Below are 21,100 nucleotides of genomic sequence, written 5' to 3' on the forward strand. Positions count from 1 at the left end.
TTGCCTCAAATTGAAGTTGCCTAAGAAAATTAGGATCGCTCTAGGTTTGTCATTTTGTTTCGCGTTTTTATGAATGTTAGCAGGGGTGCGATGAGCTCTCTGAACCTCCCTGTCAAAATCCCAGTCTTTCAGATCCAAAAAGGCATGTTCAAAAAGTTTTACGACAAATGCTTTCATATCTGTCCCCTCAGACCCTTCAGGGATTCCCAAAATACGTAGGTTGTTTTGTCGCGATCTGTTTTCCAACGACTCGAGCTTCCATTGCATATCCGTTATTTGCTTTGTATGGGTGTCGACTTTATCAGAAGCGGCAGCTGAATCAGCTTCGGTAGAGACAATTCGGTCTTCTAAGTTGGTTACCCGCTCTCCCAGGTTCACACAGGCCTTTGTCAGCTTCCTTACTGCTCCTTGTATTTTTCTGACTGCTGCCTGAGACTTGCGGCTCTCCTGTCTTGCTTCCTCTCGATGAGCTAAAATCTCCTGATGTATAACCTCCAGAAGGGACATTTGAGCAGATTCCCCACCTGACCCATCTGTGACCGTATTAGCCGGTGGTTGCTCCTTCTTCTGGCTATACTTTCTTGATCTCAGTAAGGTTTTTACCGCTGTATTTGGAGGGCTACCTTCCTCTTGTTCCAGATCACTGCCAGAGTCTAAATCGCTCCCTTCTTGTTCCAGGCTATCATCTTCGTCATCAGACCACTCTCCGCCCTCTGATACAGAGAAGAATGCTTCACTCTGGACTTCTTTTTTACCTCGATGACTCTCCTCAGTATCCTCCTCCAAGGTTTCTTCTGGAACTTGGGGCATTACTGAAACTTGGGGCATTACTGAAACATTATCCAAAGAATCGTTTCCAGGAGTCTCCCCCTGCTGCGCTTCCCCCTCTATAATTCCATCTATGATAGCTGTATTATGTTCAGATAGACCTCCTTCTGTATCTCCAGGGGACCCTATGTCAAGCCTTTGTACAACCTGAGACTGGGTCTGAGTCTGAGTTAAATCTCCCTTTACATCCTTGGAATCTTTATTTTTAATCACTTTCTGAAATATATCAGAGATTGGGGTAGTTCCCTGGGAGTCGGAGTTTGGTTTGCATTCCCCTTGCTGTAATATTGGTTTTTTTATTGAGGGGGAGCCTTGTTTCTTCTTTTTATTGCCCTCAAGGTCTATTAATGATTCTGCTGCTTCAGCTGCAGCCTTCCTCCTGGCTGCTGCTTTGGCACTGGCACTCATTTTTGGGGCCATAATTTCCCTCCTCCTTTCTTTCAGGCCAAACTGCTCCTTACCACCAGAGATACTGTTATTAGTATCTTCCTCCGCTCCCAAGCCCAGGGGATCCTCCAGGATGTATCGCTGCTCCTCTACTTCCCTTTGAGCCAGGCTCGCCTGACCACGCACTTGCGTGTCAGCTCCGTGGACCTTACTGCACTTCTGCCGACTCCGTTTGAGCCAGCAGCTCCTCACCGCCCGTCTGCTGAAGGCGGAAACCACGAGCTCCACTGCCTCCACCTCCGTATCCGTCAGCAGATCAGCTACTGCCCCGCCTCTCAGCCTCTGCGTTACCAGCAACGCGTCTAGCAGAAGCCGCTTCAGCGGCTGACAGCTGATCAATTTCATGCGGGTCAGTTTCTTCCTTCGGTTTCAGTTTACAGCGTTCAGCGCTCCGCCTTAGCCCAGTTCTTTCCCTCGGCGCTCTCAGCGACAGCGGCTGACAGCTGATCAATTTCACGCGAGTCAGTTTCACTCAGAGATTCTCCCTTCAGTTTCAGCGCTCAGCCTCAGCCTTAGCTCAGTTCTGTCCCTCGGCGCTCTCAGCTCTCAGCGGGTCATATTCTCAGTATCTACATCAGATCCCCGGTGTCAGGTAATAGTCTTTCCATGTCGGTAAAATGCTTGTAGGGTCTATCAGCTATTCAGCAGTTCGTGGCGCACCTCCTTGATCGAGCTGCATCGGCTGTCTACACAGCCGCCATCTTGCCTCCTGGAAGCAAAGACTGTGGGGTACAGTCTTTGCTTCCATTTACACAAAAACACATGGTGTTCCGTCTATGGCGGTAATACCAGATGTGCTAAAACAGATTCAAAATGAATACAGTCCAGAACCCGCTTTAACTCTTGGTATGAAATTACTGAAAGACTTCAAGCAGGTCTCGGCTATATTACTAGCCAACATAAAAGGAGAAGCAGCACCTGTGGCGATCCGCCAGAAGTTGAGGGAAACAAATATAACAGATCAACCAATTGAGCTTGCCAAAATCATAGAGAAATGCTATGAAGAATTAAGTAGAGACAGCTTGGGTGGAAAACCAGTAAAGCCCCAACTGCTCGAAAATCCTGAAAAATTATTTATTAAAAATAATTCAAATACTCCTAAAAAGGGCTGGGATGGAAATAAACAATCCACTCCCAAGGAAAAAGTTTTCCAGTCCAGAGGAAGGTCTCCTCGACGGAGGGAAAGAACTCAGACTCGAGAACACCAGTCTCCCCAGAGGGAGCCCTCTGAAAAAAGATACAACCTTAGAAATAGGGATAATTTGAAGAAGCTGATAGATATCAAAGTATTGATACACGTCCCTCTCGATCTTTTTCGCAGAAATCGGAAAGAAGAGGACGGTCAGACCCAGGAGAGCACACCAAGTCCAAAGACAAGAAACCTGCTCAGAGTAAAAAATCTCAATTTCCAAAAAAGAAGGTAGCCAGTATTGGAGTAATCAACCATGCCGAGAATACTGAGGACACAGTTGAAAAACGGGGAGTGGCCACAGACAATGTTAGACAGTGCAGCAGAAATCAGTATAGCTCGCAAGATCTTGATGAGTCATCTGGAGACAGTGGACACGAATGAATACATTCAGGTTGAAACTGCCGAAACCAGACTTAGCGAGCCCCATAAGATATACGAAATAACATTGCGTATAGAGGGTGATAAGACTAGGAAAATAAAGGGTCTATTTTGGGATAAACTCTCAAAAGGCTATGATATTCTGCTAGCTGAAAAAGATTGGCCCCCAGAGTTTGTCAGGGAGTGCCCTCGTGGCGAAGAAATGATTATGCCTGCCTTCTGGAATCACATTCCAATTCACAAAAAATATACTTATGCAAGGAAATGGGCAGTAGCCCAGGCACCAGCATTATATAAAAATCATGTAGGATTGGATGAGGATTCTCCTCCTCACAAAATCCAATTAAAAAGTGAACCTACTGCCCAAAGGCAGTATCCCATTAAGCAAGAAGCTAAAAAACAAGTCAGGGAGATTTTAGATCAACTTGAATACCAGGGGGTGATTGAAACATGCACCTCTCAAATGAACAATCCTTTGTTTCCTGTCTCCAAGCCAGACAATTCATATCGTCTAGTTTTGGACTACAGACACCTTAATGCATGTTGCAAAACTTTTGCAGTACAAAATTCGCATAGTGCTGCACTAATGAACAACATAGTTAGGAAAAAATATAAAACGACATTAGACATATCTAATGGTTTCATATCTAATGGTTTCTTTTGTCAAAACATTGCACCAGAAAGCAGATACTTGACCGCTTTCTCAGTAATGGGGTCTCAGAAAAATTTCTGTAGGCTCCCACAGGGGTTCGAGAACAGCCCAGGACTATTCTCAGCTAGAGTAACAGAGTTACTACAATTATATGATGATGAGGCATTATCTTACGTAGATGATATCTATCTCACAGACGACGACTTGGAGACTCACTTGAAAAGAGTGAACACCATTATACTTGGGTTCGCAGCAGAGGGTTACAAATTCAACTTTAAAAATTCTCGAATTGCCCATCTGACAGTATTATTTTTAGGATACGAATTATCAAGTGAAGGAAAAAGCTTATCGGACAACTTCTTAGAGAACTGCGCTGTACTCCAAGCTCCAAAAACGCTGAAGAACTTACAATCGATTCTAGGCTTTCTGAATTTCGGTAGAACTTACATTCTAAATTACGCAGAGAGGGTTAAACCTCTCTACGAACTAATCAAACCTGATTTTAAACAAATCAACTGGACTCAAAAACACACAGAAATTTTGAGATCATTGCAAACAGACATGTTAGCAAAAACAAAATTAGATACAAGTGACAACACACGCAATCTTGTAATCCGAGTCATCCCAGGAAGATGCGGATTCACGTACCTAACCTCTAATGAGGGAGAAAAGGTACCAATTTCAATTAAATCTCACTTGTACACACAAGCGGAAAAAACATTCAGTCACACAGAAAATACTGTGAAAGCAGTGCAAATTGCATTAGCGAATGAACGAGAACTAGCACACGGCAAAGGATTAATATCCTCACAGCGGAATCCGCCTTCGAGGCGCTATTCAGTCCAGTAAACCTGCCTACAGTGTCACTGGATCCGAAATGGATACAGTGTGTAGATTCTCTAGGAGCGGAAGATGTGAAATACTATTTCGCCCCGCAATTCAAAAAACTGAATGATTTAGAATATGAAGAAGAATATCCTCTGCCAATCGAACTTCTGCCTCTCCCACAGTACGCCTGTATAATCTATACAGATAGATTTGTACAGCATTTCAACGTAGAGAGCAAATCCTACGATGCAGCCTACGCGATTGTTAAAGGTCGCTGGCTGAGCGGTAAATTCAGACCGAAAATAACAGAAACTGAATCAGTGAAGTACTGTTCGGCTCAGAGAGCTGAAATCAGATCTTTAAAGATGGTGCTTGAAAATGCAGAACGTGAATTCCTGTCACTAATCGTGTGCGATTCTCATTTATGCGTCAACTCTTACAATAATAAGCTGCAGAGCTGGATTGAAAATTATTACAAAGATGACACAGGTGCCACAATAAAGCATAAATTGCTCTGGAACCAGGTAGCTCTTTTACAGAAAGAACTACAAAAGACTCACGTGATACATGCTCAGAGTCTTCAACGTGATGGCGTTCACATTGCAGGGAATTCATTGGCTAATACAGCCACAGCGGAAGCAACTAAACCGGCTTCCGTAGCCACAAAAAAGCGTGCAGAAAAACACATAGATGGGGAAACTATGCTGGCAGTAAAAACGACCGTAAAAGGCGACTGTGCAGCACTACCCTTGAACTATCCACTCAATTATGCATACGTAATCGATGCAAACTCCGTTCCTTTCGCTCGAATCCCTGGAATGGGGGATAGGGTAATTCCAAACACGAACAGGAGAATATTTTTAATAGCATACGCACACATGGGATTGGGACCTAGGCACCAAACAATCAGGGACTCTCTGAGAGAATTGGAATCAGTATACTGGTGGCCGGGAATGAGTGCGCAACTCCAAATATATGCAAACAACTGTGAAAACTGCAACAGGGATCGCAGTAGTGAACTACGCTACCGGCTACCAATCAGAAACAGAGTAACGCTGTCTACATCCCATCCTGTGTCCTATTAATCAAAAAGGCTAAATCCACTTAAAACATGTGGCCCCCAGCGCTCGGCTGACGCCAGAACGGTTATAAAAGATCTGCAAGTCTTTATCGGCACATACGCAATTGCCATGTTCCATTCTGACCAGGGTCCTGCTTTCAGCTCTCAAGCTTATAGGGAGGCCATGGCCAGCATGGGAGTTGGGTTGCGGTATTCTTGTCCGTCACACCCCAAAGGGAACAGTGTGGTAGAAAAAAAAACGGGACATAAAGCAATCTATAACAGCGAAGGTATTAGGTTCGGGTGCTGGGTGGGTCAAACATTTAATAAGTGTCCAGATCAGTCTTAATAATTTGCCAAGAAATTCTCTAAAAGGTTTCAGCCCATACGAACTATTGTTCGGAACTAGAATGCGAGTTCAGGACTTAGATAGTCAAGTATCAGTGGTACAAGATAAGAAAACAGACTTTGACATCAAAGATCGTTTGGCTGTTTTACAGGACTTGAACGAAACAAGAAAATCCTTTAGCAACATAAAGTTAAAGCAACAGCCAGCTACCACTGACGAGGCACCACAAGCATCAGCCCCAGCAAGGCCTGTCTGGATTCCAAAGATTGGGGATCTAGTCAGAGAAAAAACAGCGGTGAAGAAGGAATTTGGGCCTTCTGACAGAAAAGCAGTACCTGTCTTGGCAGTCACCGGAACAAGATCAGTAGTACTACCGCCCCTTGCTGGTAAAAAGGAGAACAGAGTTGTATCAATCGACTTGGTAAAACCACAAGCATGTGGCTTATAATCAACAGTAGGCCCAGTGGACTCCCAAGAAACAACAGAATACCCAAACTTGCAACAATCCAAGAGGTTCAAACTGAAAGACTAATCACATTCGATCAGCCTGCAGTGCACAGAGAGGGACTATGCAATAATGCCATAGAACTCGTGCCTCTTGAGACACAGATTGAAACAGTTCGTCAAGAGACACCAGTCTACAATGATGTGGCATCAGAAAGTGCTACCGAAAGACAAATTGAAAGAACAATTCCAACAATTGACAGACCTGCCTCTGGCTATTTCATCAACTTCGACAACTTCTCTGAGGATCAAAGCAACCCCGAAGTGATGCCAGAAACAAACAAGACTTTTAAAGAAAAAGCAACAGAACTCTTTCATCAACTCAAGGATATTTATCTTATTTCCCCATGGTTAGAGTTCTGGTTTGGTCTAGGTATATTTTTCCTCCTGCTTTGGCTCATCATGGTACTTTGTTTGGGAAAATTCATTGAGGGAAAATACAATACAATGGACACAGCAAGTCAGAACATCAACTTAGTCCTCAAACCACACAGATCATCCCACGTGAAGAAAAGAGAACTGTCAACAGTAAATGTCACAGTCATTCCAATACCCGGTGGGGTAGTATGGGAAAAAACTGATTATGAGATCTATGGTCCGGTCGAGATCCTGAAGTATCCTCCTCAACTCAAGGTTTCCTTAAGTGACTTTGTAAAACCTAGTACATTCTCTGATGATTGGGACTTTGAAAGTATTAATAACATGATGTCTGATTTAGTAATGTCAGCTAGATTCACAGAACATGATTATTTACAAGGTTCGTCTAGTTATGAACACATGTTCTGCTTCACACATTATGGCGATCATTACTTGCACAAATCTGCACAGCCTAGAGTAACCAATGGGAACATTGTGCTACACCACCTAAAAGCAGTTCTAAAACATTCTATGAGAAATTTCAGTACTTCTCAGGGTTTAACACCAGTGATGCAGAAACGTTTTATTATAAACTGTTAGATAAAGCAGGATTGAAAACAATGCTGACAAATACTAAATTGATATATTCTGAAGCATTTTATGAAAAAATGATGACATATGGTTTTGATTATTGGAAAAATAACATTGAAACAAAAACCATCTGGGGTACAAAAGAGTGGCAGGTACAAGGCCTAGAAGCATTATTCAGAACCTGCATGATCCCAGAACAAATGATGTTTTTAAATGACACAATTCACCAAACATCCTGTCTTGGCCTAGCTAAGATTAAAGACCTTAACAAACCATCCATTCCAAAGCCAATACCTGAAAATGCAACAACAGATATTGAGATAGACGTATCTAAAATTTTACATTTAAACAGAACACATCCTGATTGGAAAAAGTAGTTAATCTGGCCTACTGACACAGACAACTGTCAAGATAGATTCCTGAATAAAACACAGGGGTTAACTATGTCCAGACAAGACCCTAGCTACTCACAGAGACAACATCCAGGGATAGTAACAACATACAGTGTAGGGAAACTCTGCCTCGAATGGCTAGGATCATCCACACTGGCTGAAATTAAGCAACACTTGTCTTTACTTAAAGAGGGTGCTGATTTGCGCGATTTCATTCTTGGACCACGCAAACAGCGTCAAAAGCGTTTCATAGCGACCAGTATCTATGCGGTATACAACGAGGCTTGGAAAGTCACACAAATTGAAACAGCTGAAAAAATACGAGAAATTGATCGTATTAATTTGGAAAAATCACTTTCTGTAGTGGACAATGGGTTAATGACTCTGTCCTCCAGAATATATTCGTTGGACAATATTGTATCCTCTGCCTTTGATATAATAGACAGAGACTTGCTAATGTTACAGCATGGCCAGTCGCAATTACGTTCTATTGTACAATTAGGTTGGACGCTGCAAAATCTTCGTTCAGGCTATGTGCCTTGGCGTTTAATCAACACAACGTCATTGTTTTCCATTTTTAACCTTACTGATAAACAAATCAGCTTGGCACAGAAAGGAGCAGACTATACAATCCTGAGCATCGAAAAACTTGAGAGATTACCATTGACAATGTCAGAAAGTCCTGTCATTGAATGGATAATACACGGAATTATCACTATTCCGATAACAACTTTCCGATTTAAAAAATGCCTTGAATACATACCTACTGGCCAGTATGAACGATTGGGTAAAGGATATGTTAAGTCAACATGGAAATTACCTTACACACATTCATGCTACAGTGACAGCGACAAATATGTATTTCTTAGTGGTGAAAACTGTAAACGTTCACTAAGCGGTATACTTTTGTGCCAGGGTATTAATTTACACGGAGCCTGTGAAGGTAATTCTAACAAGCTTTCATGCCACCAGCTTGTCACACCTGCAACGCAGATAGAGCCTTTCTTTATGCAACTCGCGAATGGGAGTTACATTCTAAGACCGGATCACAGATGTTGTGGCCTTTTGCCAGGAAAAGCGTATCTCGTAAGCGTAACTTCCATGGTCAAATGCTGTATGCAAGCATTGTTTCCGAGCGGCCCTGGAGACATAGAGACTCCCATCTGGCCTCGTCTGAATTTCTCTTCTATACGAATTGGTACTTTAAGCAAAATGAAGTCTGTGCTTTTGCAGACAACAGTGCCCATCACGTCATCGAAAGAGACGTATGATCTCCTAGTTGCAAGGACAGCTACGGAGGTTCATGACCTTTTATCAACAAATTGCCCCGTGCATTTCATAGAAATGCTTAGCCAAATTCTTAACATGTCTAGTGCCATAGGCATCCCAGGCATATTTAAGACGATTTTTACGGGACTGCTAACACCATTTCAAGCAATTCTGGGAATCGTTCCCAATTTTGTCCATTCAGTCTTTGGCGGCATACCCCTATTTTTGGGACTTGTAGCAGGGATTTTATTTTTGACCCTCCTGCTCCGATATGGCAAGCCACAGCTCAGACATGACTCCTATGGGAATGGAAGAAACAATCCTAGCAATCCGCTACCAGGACAGAATAACTAGAGTCCTTGGATTGGCCAGGCTGAGAGATCTAAACATGACCTGGTTCCTTTCATTCAGACCTATATGGCAAAACTGCATCTTACCTGTGCTACGATGTATGCTATGCGGAGATGAGTGCGTGTTGGACACCTGTCTTGCACTTCCATCAGCAGTACCAATGGATATCGATACTTTGCTCAGTCCGATAACGGCTCACGCATTGTGTTGTCCCCAGCGGCTACCAATCCTGATGACGGCATTTGTTGAGACTCCTGTACTACGACTAGGTGGAACAGTGGAGCGAGTGACAAAAGCAACATCACCCAGGTACGACCTTCTGTGAGCATTGCTGATCCAGACTTTGATGACAGCAATCATTCTCACACCTGTCAGGTTACAGCACTATCGAATTTGGTCGAGCTGTCACCTGATTTTGTAGACCAATTCTTTGAGAGCCTGTCTGATATGATGTTCTCACCCGAACAGAAACAATAACTTTAGAGTAGCATTCCGACACACAGCGTTCCCATGAACTCTGAATTCGGCCTTCAGTTTTGATCAACAAAAACTGCTAAAAGCGTTGGAACTCTATTCCCCCATTCACCAAGAATTCTTTTGAATTGAACACTTTTTAAAATATTCACCTTTTTCTGGCACGAAAATTCTTTGCTTAAAGTAAAACTATTCATAAAGAACAGGAGCTTCGACTTCTATTTAGGTAAATCTAGAGACATAATACATTTCAACCAGCCTCTAGCACATTTTACTGCAATGCATTTATATGTGATGAAATTATCTCACCCTTCTTTTCTGTATTCAGAGATATTTCATGTGTAATTCTTTTTGCAAAATCGTTCATTGATTGCATATGCTATAATTTGAATAATTTCTATGCTTCAAAGACGTACAGTACCTATATTTTCACGTATTTCAAATACGCCTATTTCAAATGCATATATGTATTTTGGGGTGGGCAATGTTACACATGCATCTTATTGATCTAGTTTTAGCAATTTGATGGACATAAATTCGTGGAGTGGGTGTCGCGTTCTAATCTAGGACCCTGATCGATACTGTGCCCTTATGCCCCTATATGGCTATAAATCCATTTATTCTCTATATTGGCATAACCGATCAAATGCAATATTCAGAAACTCGTCTCTGGCCTCACACGAACAGAGCCACATTTCAGAATCACTTTCTCTGCAACTTCCTTTGCAGCTCATTAGTGCAATGACATAGCAGAAGTTACTATCTAAGATTCCTAGATTAACACTCCGAGTTCTTCAACAAGATAAAAACTCAGCAACCTGGGAAAGCCCCGCTTGCTATGTTTTGATGAGTAATAGAACTCTAATGAGCACTGATAGACGATCACCTCCTAGTGACATCTTTATTGACGTCTTATGTCCAAAAACGTAGGTCAAACAAGGCACCTTTCAGGTATAAATATTACCAACATTGCCAAATGCTGATGATACCATTTCTGCTGCTGTTATGCTGAAGCTATCGCTGTCAAGCTAATGCTGACATTAACGCTACTGCTATCGCTGCTAACGAGCGAACGATGGTGTGGTGAACCCAGGAGCTGAACAGTCGTCCTCTGCAAGAGCCCAGCAGATGCAAGCTGCCCGCGGACGCTGCCCCTCCTCCTCCTCCTCCTCCTCGACGCGCTGAGAGAGACGCTGTCTTTTCTCATGCAGAGAAATCCAGCTCCGGCGTTTCCAGCCCACTTTTGCGTGTGACTGGGATATCGAGTCTCTGAAGGAGATACCAGACCTCCATCATTCTATTCCAGAGGTATGGTGTTGACTAAACCCTTAGAGAGAATTCTTGAAGCAAACCTTGGCAAAACCAACTTAACTTAAAGCTACTTACTTACTCCCCTCCCAAGTATTAGGCTTAGGTCAGGTACACTGGGGTAGGCGTAGTTAGAAGCACCAGTTGAGTATTTTAGCCTAATGTATATATGAATGTATATATGTTTTATTCATTTTAAACCATTGTATGGCTAAGAAACCATATCAATGCTTTTACAGTATTATTTAGCAATACTCATCTTACTGTACGTACTTTTTATAATAACAAGTCTTGCAATTGTGGCAATTCATTTCTTTTGTATGCGAAGAAAGACTGTTCAATAAATAATACCTTTTATTGACAACGCCCGTCTCTCTATTCTCTACATATTGTGAAAGTAATCTGCACAACAAATGACTGAGTAAAATAACTGTCTATTGTTCACACGACTCTAGAGATTGACTCTTATCTGAGGAGCAAAGTTGTCATGTTGCACGGTTGTTGGAAAACTGAATCCCTTCTTGGCTGTGCCAGGGAAGCTGATCACTTCCTATCCAGTCAAGAAAGTTTCCAGTGACCTCTGAGCTAGTTGGTAACAAACCCAATTAAGTTTAGCATAGTCAGTAGAGGCCTGGAAGATCCGCACTTCTACGTCGATACTACTGTTTATGTTATTCCAATGTGCAGGGCCTATTGGGAAAATAGGAACTACACTACAATGCGAAGCACCATCATGTGTGTTTTTGCATTCTCAGTAACTCTATCTTAAACCCGCTTAGAGCCCAATGTTGGCAGCAACTGTATTTGTGTTATGTCTAGTAGTGTGAGGATCAGAGCTCCCAGCAACCTTGTGTTAGGGTATTCTTAGATGGTTCAGCACTCACTGTTCAGACAGTGTACCAAGCACAACTGATATCAGAGCAATAACATATTATTCTCAAATAAATCACATCTTTCGTCTAGGTTGAAAGCTACAATAACAATTATGTGTCGTGTGCAAACTGAAGCCAAAGGAAAATATGTTGTTTAAACACTTAATAAACTCATGCTAACTTAACACAGTATATAGAAAAGCAGCATCTATATGACAAACCAGGGCCCATGAGTCTTATAAGGACTATATTAAGATTCCACACGGGAGAAGGTGGAAGTCTATGAGGAATGATTCATTTGAGTCCATTCATAAAGGCTTTGATAGCAGGTACTCGAAACAAAGACAAGTGTTGTCTGTTTGTAGGTAAGCCGCTATAGCAGCAAGAAGTAATCGTATTAACGTATATGCTAAGTTAGCACGTTGTAGGTGTGACAGACAGCAAATGATGTTTTGAGTTGAGGCATCTAACGGATTGATTTGGTTTTAGTATAATAAATTGCAAATCGTTTCCATTTTGCTGCATAGGTAGGACGTCTAGCCTCTTTAATGACGTTCATGCAGTCTGATGGGAGGTTATGATAGCCAAATTCTAAGACTTCACGTGCCAGAACGCAAGGTTGAGTTCATTGGGGTCTGGATGTTTTATCTCTCCATGGTTCTGAGTGAGAAGCTTGTGGGAGAGGTGTAGCTTTGGATGAGTAACTATTGATAGTTCCAACAGGGTTGTGAACCATGGTTGTCAAGCCTACGTGGGAGCTACTAGGATCATTGTGAGGGATTGTTGAGTGAGCTTCCGAAACCACTAATGGAATTAGCGGGAGAGGTGGAAAAGCGTAAGCACCTTTTCCTGACCAATTCATCCATAGCGTATTGCCTTTGGACAATGGGTGTGGATACCTGGACGCAAACTTTGGGCATTTTGCGTTGTGGTGTGTGGCGAACAGATCTATTTCTGGGTAGCACCACATTTGGAAGAATGGGAGGAGTACTTGGGTATATAGCTCCCATTCGTGGATCTGTTGTCTTTGACGACTGAGTAGATCTGCAATGTGATTGTATACTTCTGGGAGATGTTGTGCAAGGAGGTATATGTTTTGAGGAATGGCCCACCTCCAAATGCTTTGAGCAAGGCATGAAAGCTGTAGAGAGTGTATCCCTCCCTGTTTATGTATGTAGTACATTGCTGTCATGTTGTCTGTACGAACTAGGACAGCTTTGCCTACTAGATGTTTCTGAAAACCTTTCAGAACTTGAAAAATTGCAAGCAGTTCCAGATGCTTTATGTGGAGCTGCTTTTGTTGTAGTGTGCACATGCCACAAATGGTATGTGTCTGGTCTCCTTCTTGTTCAGTCCACAGGTGCAGCAGCAGAAGTGTCGTCCGCCCCCACCCCATCGGCCTCAGCAGCACCAGCCCCAGCCCCGTCGGCCTCAGCAGCACCAGCCCAACCAAGGCGGCGTCAGGCACGACAGCCTCAGCACCAGCCCCGGGACGCCCACGAGCAACATGCACAGCTACACCTTCATCTACTTCAACGTGCGAGGTCGCGCGGAGGCGGCCCGCATGCTGCTGGCAGACCAGGGGCAGGACTGGAAGGAGGACGTGGTGACCTTTGACCACTGGACCCAAGGAGACCTCAAAAAGAAATGCGTGTTTGGGCAGCTGCCGGGCTTTAAAGATGGAGACTTTGAGCTGTACCAGTCCAACGCCATCCTGCGCTACCTGGCCCGGAACCACGACCTCTACGGAAAGGACAACCATGAAGCGGCCAACATGGACATGGTCGCTGATGGTGTGAAAGACCTGCGCATGAAGTACGCCAAGATGATCTACCAGAACTACGAGGATGGAAAGGCTCCATACATTGAAAACCTGCCTAAAGATCTTCAACCCTTTGAGTGTCTCCTGTCCAAGAATCACGGCGGGAAAGGGTTCATTGTCGGAAACAAGATCTCGTACACGGACTATGCTCTCCTGGACATCCTGCTCGCACACCTGGTGCTCGCTCCAGACTGCCTGAAGGACTTCCCTCTCCTCCACGCATACATTGAGCGCCCCTCTGCACGACCCAACCTCAAGGCCTTCCTGGAGTCGGATGCCCGCAAGGCTCGCCCTATCCATGGGAATGGCAAACAGTGATCCCCAGTCAAAGATGATCACTGGTGGGGGGGCAGGCCACGTCAAAAGATGGACTCCTGCTGCCCACCTGCCCCTTGTACCCAACTAGAAGTAGCGTTTAGTCCAAGTGTTGGGTGGTAAAGCACCCTGTAGCTGCCTGCACCTAGGCTGAGGGCTCCTTCACCAGAACTTGTCTAACCCACTCAGGTTTCAGTTCTCAAAGGACTTGCATGGAGCTCTCCAGGGGTGAGCGTTTGTGTAGGTCTTTGGGAAGCGAAGTAGTTCAGCTCTTAGTAACTTTTGTAAACTAGGGCAACAAATGGATAGTCTGAGAACACATGATCTCTTAAATGTCCGTCTCTGAAGGACCAAATAATGTGAATCTTTGTAAATGTTTTTTGTACCATTGGAGGTAAATAAATAAATGGTATGTGTCTGAAGATGAGTTTCCCAACCAGTGATGGATGCGTCTGCTGTTAACACTATCTGTGGTCTGTGGAACCGGATCGATGAATGGCTGCCCCCTGGTTAGGTTTGTTATGTTATGTTAGAACTGTATTTCTTGAGCGCACGGCTACCCAGATCGGGTGTCCCGGCGCTTAACAGTGCATTCCAACACTGCAGAGAGCGATGAGTGGGGCCGGCAACCAACACCAGATTGTTTAAGTGTCCTTGAGCCTGAGTCCACTGACGTGCTAAACATTCCTGTAGGGGAGGCATTTGGAGTCATGCGTAAGGAACAATTAGATTGCAAGACACCATCATTCTGATCAACTGCATAAACACTCGGGCTGGTAATGAGTGTTGCGTTTGAAATTGTGATATTAGAGTTTGGATGTTGCGTATTCTGACTGGGTTGGGGTGCGCTAGTCCCTTGCGGGTGTCTGTTGTTGCTCCTAGATACGCTTGCAAGTTGGAGGGTTGCAGATACGACTTGGTGAGGTTCACAGTGAATCCCAAGTCGTGAAGTAGTTGAACTGTTTTTGAGTGTGGTGTAGGCAGCTGTGTTGCGACCTGGCTTTTATTAACCATTCGTCTAAGTAAGGGAAGACGTGAATGTGTTGTCTTCTTAAATGAGCTGCTGCTACTGCTAGGCACTTGGTGAATACTCTTGGTGCTGCAGTGACCCTAATGGGAGGACTTTGAATTGGTAGTGTTGTCCATACACCATGAACCTAAGATATTTCCTGTAAGCGGGGTGAACGGGAATGTGAAAATAGGCGTCCTTTAAATCTAGAGTGGAAAGAAAGTCACCTTGCGGAAGCAATGGGAACACTTGTTGTAGGGTGACCATGTGGAAGTGGTCCGATTGAATGTAAAGGTTTAGCAGTCTGTGGTCCAGTATGGGCCTGAGAGAACCGTCTTTCTTGGGAATCAAAAAGTATAGGGAGTACACTCCTGTTCTTGGTGATGTAAGGGGACTAGTTCTATTGCATTATTGTCTAACAGAGAGAGGATCTCTTGTTTTAACAGGGTGAGATGTTCTGGTGACATTGCCCGCTCTCTGGGTAGGATTGTTGGTGGAGTGCTGATAAGTTCCAGGCAATAACCATTTTGGATCATTTGTATTACCCACTTGTCTGAGGTGATGGAATTCCAGACAGGTAGGAACTGTGAGAGACGGCCCCCGAGTGGAATGGTTGGGGGTAGTGGGGGAAAGTCACTGTTTGCTGGCAGGGGAAGTGCCGGTGGAGTTGCCTCTATCTTTGCCCTTGTTATTGTACCCTCTGTTACCTCCGCAAAAATAGCCTGTGGAGGGACTAGGTTGGTTGTTCCCTTTGTAAGAAGAGAAAGGATTTTCTTATGAAATTGTTTTTGAGCCATCCCTGTAGAAGGAGCGACAAAAGGAGCCCCTGCTAGAAGGTAATTGTAGGGCTCCCATGGATTTTGCAGTGTCAGTATCTTTCTTCATTTTTTCTAATGAAGTATCCACTGTTGGCCCCAAAAAAATGATTTTTATCGTAGGGCTGATTAAGTATGGAGGATTGTACCTCCTGCTTAAATCCAGAGATTCAAAGCCAAGCATGTCTTCTGAGGAGTACAGTAATGTTAACACGCAAAGCTGAGTCTGCAGCATCTAGGGCGCATTTTATGGAAGTGTTTGTGATAAGCTTTCCTTCCTGAATGAGGTTGTAGCTTTGGCCCTATGTTCTTCTGGCAAATTCTGTAGAAGTTTTTCTAGTTTGTCATAATGTGTGCTGTCATAACGTGCCAATAAGCGAAACAACACGGCCCACAGGGTCTGTCCCACTCTCAGTTCGAGCACGCTTGCGCGTACACGCCTCTGACCTCCAGTTGTACTGTAACAGCATCGGCAAACAACACACCGCTTAGAGGTGGCTCCCACTAACACCGTGCAAATGGGACGGACTTCAAGTGGTGAAGCCGCGATAGGTACATTGAGACATACTGATACGAACTGTTTTGTTTAGTTTGCCGATTTCAAGGCTCAGTTCTAGAAAAAATGAAAAATAAGGCGTCATTTATGGACTTTTCCTTTCTTGTCTTATGGTAATGTGACTATCTTATCTACGTCCTAGTGCACCGGGGACACAAGGGGCGCAATGACACGCCCACTTATGCTGACCTACAACCTCACGATTCACCGTTCATTTGCAGCCGGCCCGCAGGGTTGTAGGCTTTGCTATTTGTACTGCACCTTTGAACATTAATAAACTTCTTAAAAAAAAATAAAATAAAATAAAATAACGTGCCAATAAGGCTTGAGTATTGGTAATACGCCACGAGTTGGCAGCCTGGGAAGTTATCCTTTTACCCGATGCAGCAATAAGCTTTGACTCCTTATCAGGAGGAGGAGCGTCACTAGTTGTTTGAGAGTTAGCTCTCTTGCGGGCATTAGACACAAACAAGAGAGTCTAGTGGTAACTGACCTCTTATACATCAAGAAAGGAGGGGAACGGAGCAGATCGCTATGTACAGATTTTAAACCTTTGGTCACCCGGTGAAAGACAAATCAAGAGTCAACCTGGAAGAAGGATAACCACACGAGAGAACTTACGTCTCCCGATACATACCACGGGGGAAATAACTATACTTAAACGAAAGATATATGTATGCTTGTATAAATACAAAATTCAGTGATGGACCCCTGTGAAACAGGCTACTTCTAATCCAGAAGGAAGAGCAGAGTACGAATATAACCCTCATCGGTAAATGCAAAGAAAGGGATTCCTAACCCTAGAGCATCAAAGATAATGACCATATCTGGGCCTTTCCCTACAGCGGAACTGCCAGTTTTACGATATAACTTTATCTAATGAGAGGAGTGACCCCATATGAAATTTTGTCCTGAAGAAGGTGACCCTGTATATATTAGTTTCAACCACCGAAACGCATCAACGTCTGTGTTAACTATGGAATCCATAAAAAGCCAAGGGACTTCTAGATACAAGGGATATTCCTGTACAAATGGTTCCACGTAAATCACATAGGACTATTGGATCAAACTGATGCTTAATCAGACAATGATAACTGTTTTCCTACTGGTGTTTTATATTTTATGTTTTGTTTAATGGTTGTGTCTTTTGTTTTTTATTATTGTGTTTTTATTACTGCCTTGCATCTTGGAACCACACATAGTGGAATGTATAAATTGTGTAAAATGTTTTAATATATTGATTGTATGTACCTTTTGGGATTATTTCTGATATTTTAAATTTTGAGACAAAAGAGAATCTATATAAATAAAACAGCGTAAGCATTACATTTTAGTTTGAGAGTATACTTGGGATCCATATCGGCTTTAGTGGTAAAGTGGGTGCATGGTGAAATCTATGAGTATAAGGACTGTAAGGATGGTGTGAAGATATGTAAGATTTTCCTCCAGGGATTTTCCTATTGGCTCAAGTTGACATCTTATGCATACAGGGTCTGACGGAGCGGCCTTGTATTTTTTTATCTAACCAAAGTGTTAGTATTCGGGCTCTAACTGGATCCTTGAATACCTTGTTGTATGTTTTAACATGCCTTTTAACATGGGTAGAGTGTTAGTAGACCTCTGGGAATGTGTAAATATTTCTACAAGGAAATCCTATTCTAGAGGGTCACTGTGTAGTTTCACCTCGTGATATTGGGCAGCCCTGTTGATGAGTTGCACAAAGCCAATATTGTCATCAGGTGGAGAAGGTCTAGAGGGATAAAGATCTGGATCATTAGGTATATCTGGATTCTTATTGTAATCATCCCATGGGTCAGTGTCGTGTGGTAAGTCTGTGTCTTGTGGGATGGGATGATCATCGTCCCCAATGTCCTCCCTATCCCCATTCTCAAAATGGTCATCCTGTAAGTCTGGTGACATTGGAGGTGGTGAATTTGATGGTGTGATGTTTGGAATAGGAGGAGGAGATGGAGGTTTATAAGGGGGAGAAGGGTTGGTACCTATGTCTCTTTTATGCTTAAGAGGTATTGGGGCTTATTGTGAGAGGGCTAACTTCCGTTTTTTGGGAAGAGTAGCCATAGGTGTTTTTTCTGTTTTGGATCCAGAGGTGGTTCTTCAGGTGGAAGTGCTTTGGAAGGAGTTTCTATCCCTTTTGGAGTGGATTTCGGCATCAAAGATTTTGGTTCAGAGTCTTTGGGTGCCAAGTGTTTGGGAACCAGTTCTTTGGTTTTAGCCGGTGTAGGCTGTGTAGTTTTCAGAGTGGTTTGTTTCGGCTTTAAACTTTTCGGCGTGGAGGTTGTTGGCTTCGAGCTTTTGGGTGTGGAGCTTTTCGGCTCCGAAGATTTCGGCTTGGACAACTTCGGCTCTGGCTCCTTTTGCTTGGAGTGTTTCAGCTCCAAGGCTTTTGGTGCCGAAGATGTCCTCGATACAGACGGAAAGCTTGTGTTTGTGTTTCACAGCCGGGCCGGAGCATCGGAAACATTTTGACAGTGTCGACCGGATGGAGAGGGTGACACCGGAGCCTTTCCCCTAGGTTGAGTGGGCAACTGGGGGTCTGTACTCACGGTCCGCTGAGCCGGAGTGACACTGAGGTCTTCTTACATGTCGGAGTCGGCTTCGGGCACGGAGAGCAGTTCTTCTTTTTTATTAGTTCAGTTCAAAGCCAAATACAAAATTCGCTAGAGCATAACGGGACATCAATACATTAAGACTTATAGTACAAATAAACAAAAAAAGAAGAAAAAGTAATACAATAAAAGATACACTACCATCATAAACAATCGGACAGATAGTCACTCTAACGGGCCCAAATGATCAATCATTGCCTGCCAAATTTGAATCCCCCTTTGCATTTTCCTCAGGGATTTGATACGATATAGGTTATATTCTAAATAAAAAACATTGTAGAACTTTGCCCGCCACATCTCATATACCGGTGCTTCTGTTTTCAGCCACACTGATGAAATGCATAGGCGAGCTACGGCCATAGCCAAAAATAGGAGATATCTATTTTTATAATATCCTAAAAAAAAATCAGTGTCATTAGCTAAACCAAACATAATCAGCTCTCTGGAGATTACCACATCGCAGTTTATAATAAGTGACAGAAATTTTTCAATAGATGTAAAAAAAGGTTTTAACACTGAACAATCAGAAAAAATATGCACAATATCTGCCAAGTCCGATTGACACCTAAGGCATTTCACATTATAAGCATTGCCCCATTTCAGCATTTTAGAAGGTTTATGATAAAGATTAAATAAAGTTTTGTAATGCTACGATTGTAAATTGGCATACAAAATGATTTTAGCAGCCGTGTTAATAGAATCTTGAAAGGGTACTACAGGAATACCCAATCTAATACACCATTTAGACTCCTGTAACCCCATATCGTCCTGCTGTGTATTCAACAGATAATTATATAGAGTCCCTATCCTTGATGGCTTTTTTAGAATTTCAATAAAGTCGTTAGGACATAGAGGTAGGATACTTTGGTGTTTAAAGATGAAATCAGGTAGTTGTAAATACTTTAAAAAGTCGTGCTGAGAAACAGTATATTTATCTTTCAACTCGTGAAATGTAGCCATTGCACCATCTTTAACCATAGAACCAAGAGACACCATGCCTTTCTCCCCACATGTACGCATCGTACGATCCCAAAATATTGGAGGAAACAGTTCTGTAGAGTCACATGGAGTATAGAAATTAATACGTCCCAAAGAAATAATTTCCCGAATTGAGCGCCATCCTTTAAAGGCCGCTAGTACTAATTTGAATCTGGTTCTTTTATAATAGCTAGGTTCTAAAAAACGAAGCAGCATTTGTCATGATTGAGGACCGAGTAGAAGAAAAAAAATATCAGGGCTCTCAAATAGAGGTGGAGTCTCCCCAATCACAGAGCATTTAATATTTTGCAGAAGACAAGCCAGATAATATAATGAAAAATTTGGAACGCCCCACCCACCGCTTTTGGCCGCCATAAGTGTGGCAGGGTATGCTCAGACGTGAGCCCCTTGCTCACTTTGCCACTGGATTTAAGCAACCTGGCTGAAGACGGCTGGAATGCCAGAAACTGGTCCTCGGAAGCTTGTTTCCGGTCCAGGGAAGACATTTATTTATTTATTTAAGGTTTTTATAGAGCGCGTAGTCACCTGTGAGTATCCCAGCGCTATCCCTCGTAATCCAGAGGAGAAGGAGTGCAGAAGAGATGGAGGGCTTATGGGAAGAGAAGAGTTTTGGCTGACATGGCTTGGCAGTTCGGACTGGACTGTTCCCATGAGGCACAGGGTCAGACTGATTTGCATATAGCCATGTCTGAAATGGGGTGGCAGAGTGGGCTAAAGAACGGTGATGGATTAAACCCAGATCTTTTGACTGGGTCTGAGTGTTTGATTGATTCAGATGCTCCGTCCATCACCACCACCTTTCGTACCGCTTTTGGCCGCCATAAGTGTGGCAGGGTATGCACAGACGTGAGTCCCTTGCTCATTTTGCCACTGGATTCAAGCAAGCCGGGCTGAAGACGGCTGGAATGCCAGAAACCGGTCCTCGGAAGCTTGTTTCCGGTCCAGGGAAGACATGGCTTGGCAGTTGGGGCTGGACTGTTCCCATGAGGCACAGGGTCAGACTGATTTGCATATAGCCATGTCTGAACTGGGGTGGCAGAGTGGGCTAAAGAACGGTGATGGATTAAACCCAGATCTTTTGACTGGGTGTGAGTGTTTGATTGAT

At 43.4% G+C, this 21,100-nt stretch overlaps 1 protein-coding gene and 1 pseudogene across 2 annotated transcripts in view; one reads left to right on the top strand and one right to left on the bottom strand.

Moving 5' to 3' along the window:
* GPAT2 (glycerol-3-phosphate acyltransferase 2, mitochondrial) overlaps positions 1-21,100 on the bottom strand; it is a 1,776,577-nt gene that overhangs the window by 109,809 nt on the left and 1,645,668 nt on the right. The window lies entirely within an intron of this gene.
* On the top strand, positions 13,285-14,033 carry LOC147679767 (glutathione S-transferase P 1 pseudogene; annotated as a pseudogene).

This window comes from Lissotriton vulgaris, chromosome 11 (genome assembly GCF_964263255.1).
Source record: "Lissotriton vulgaris chromosome 11, aLisVul1.2, whole genome shotgun sequence".
Lineage (NCBI taxonomy): Eukaryota > Metazoa > Chordata > Amphibia > Caudata > Salamandridae > Lissotriton > Lissotriton vulgaris.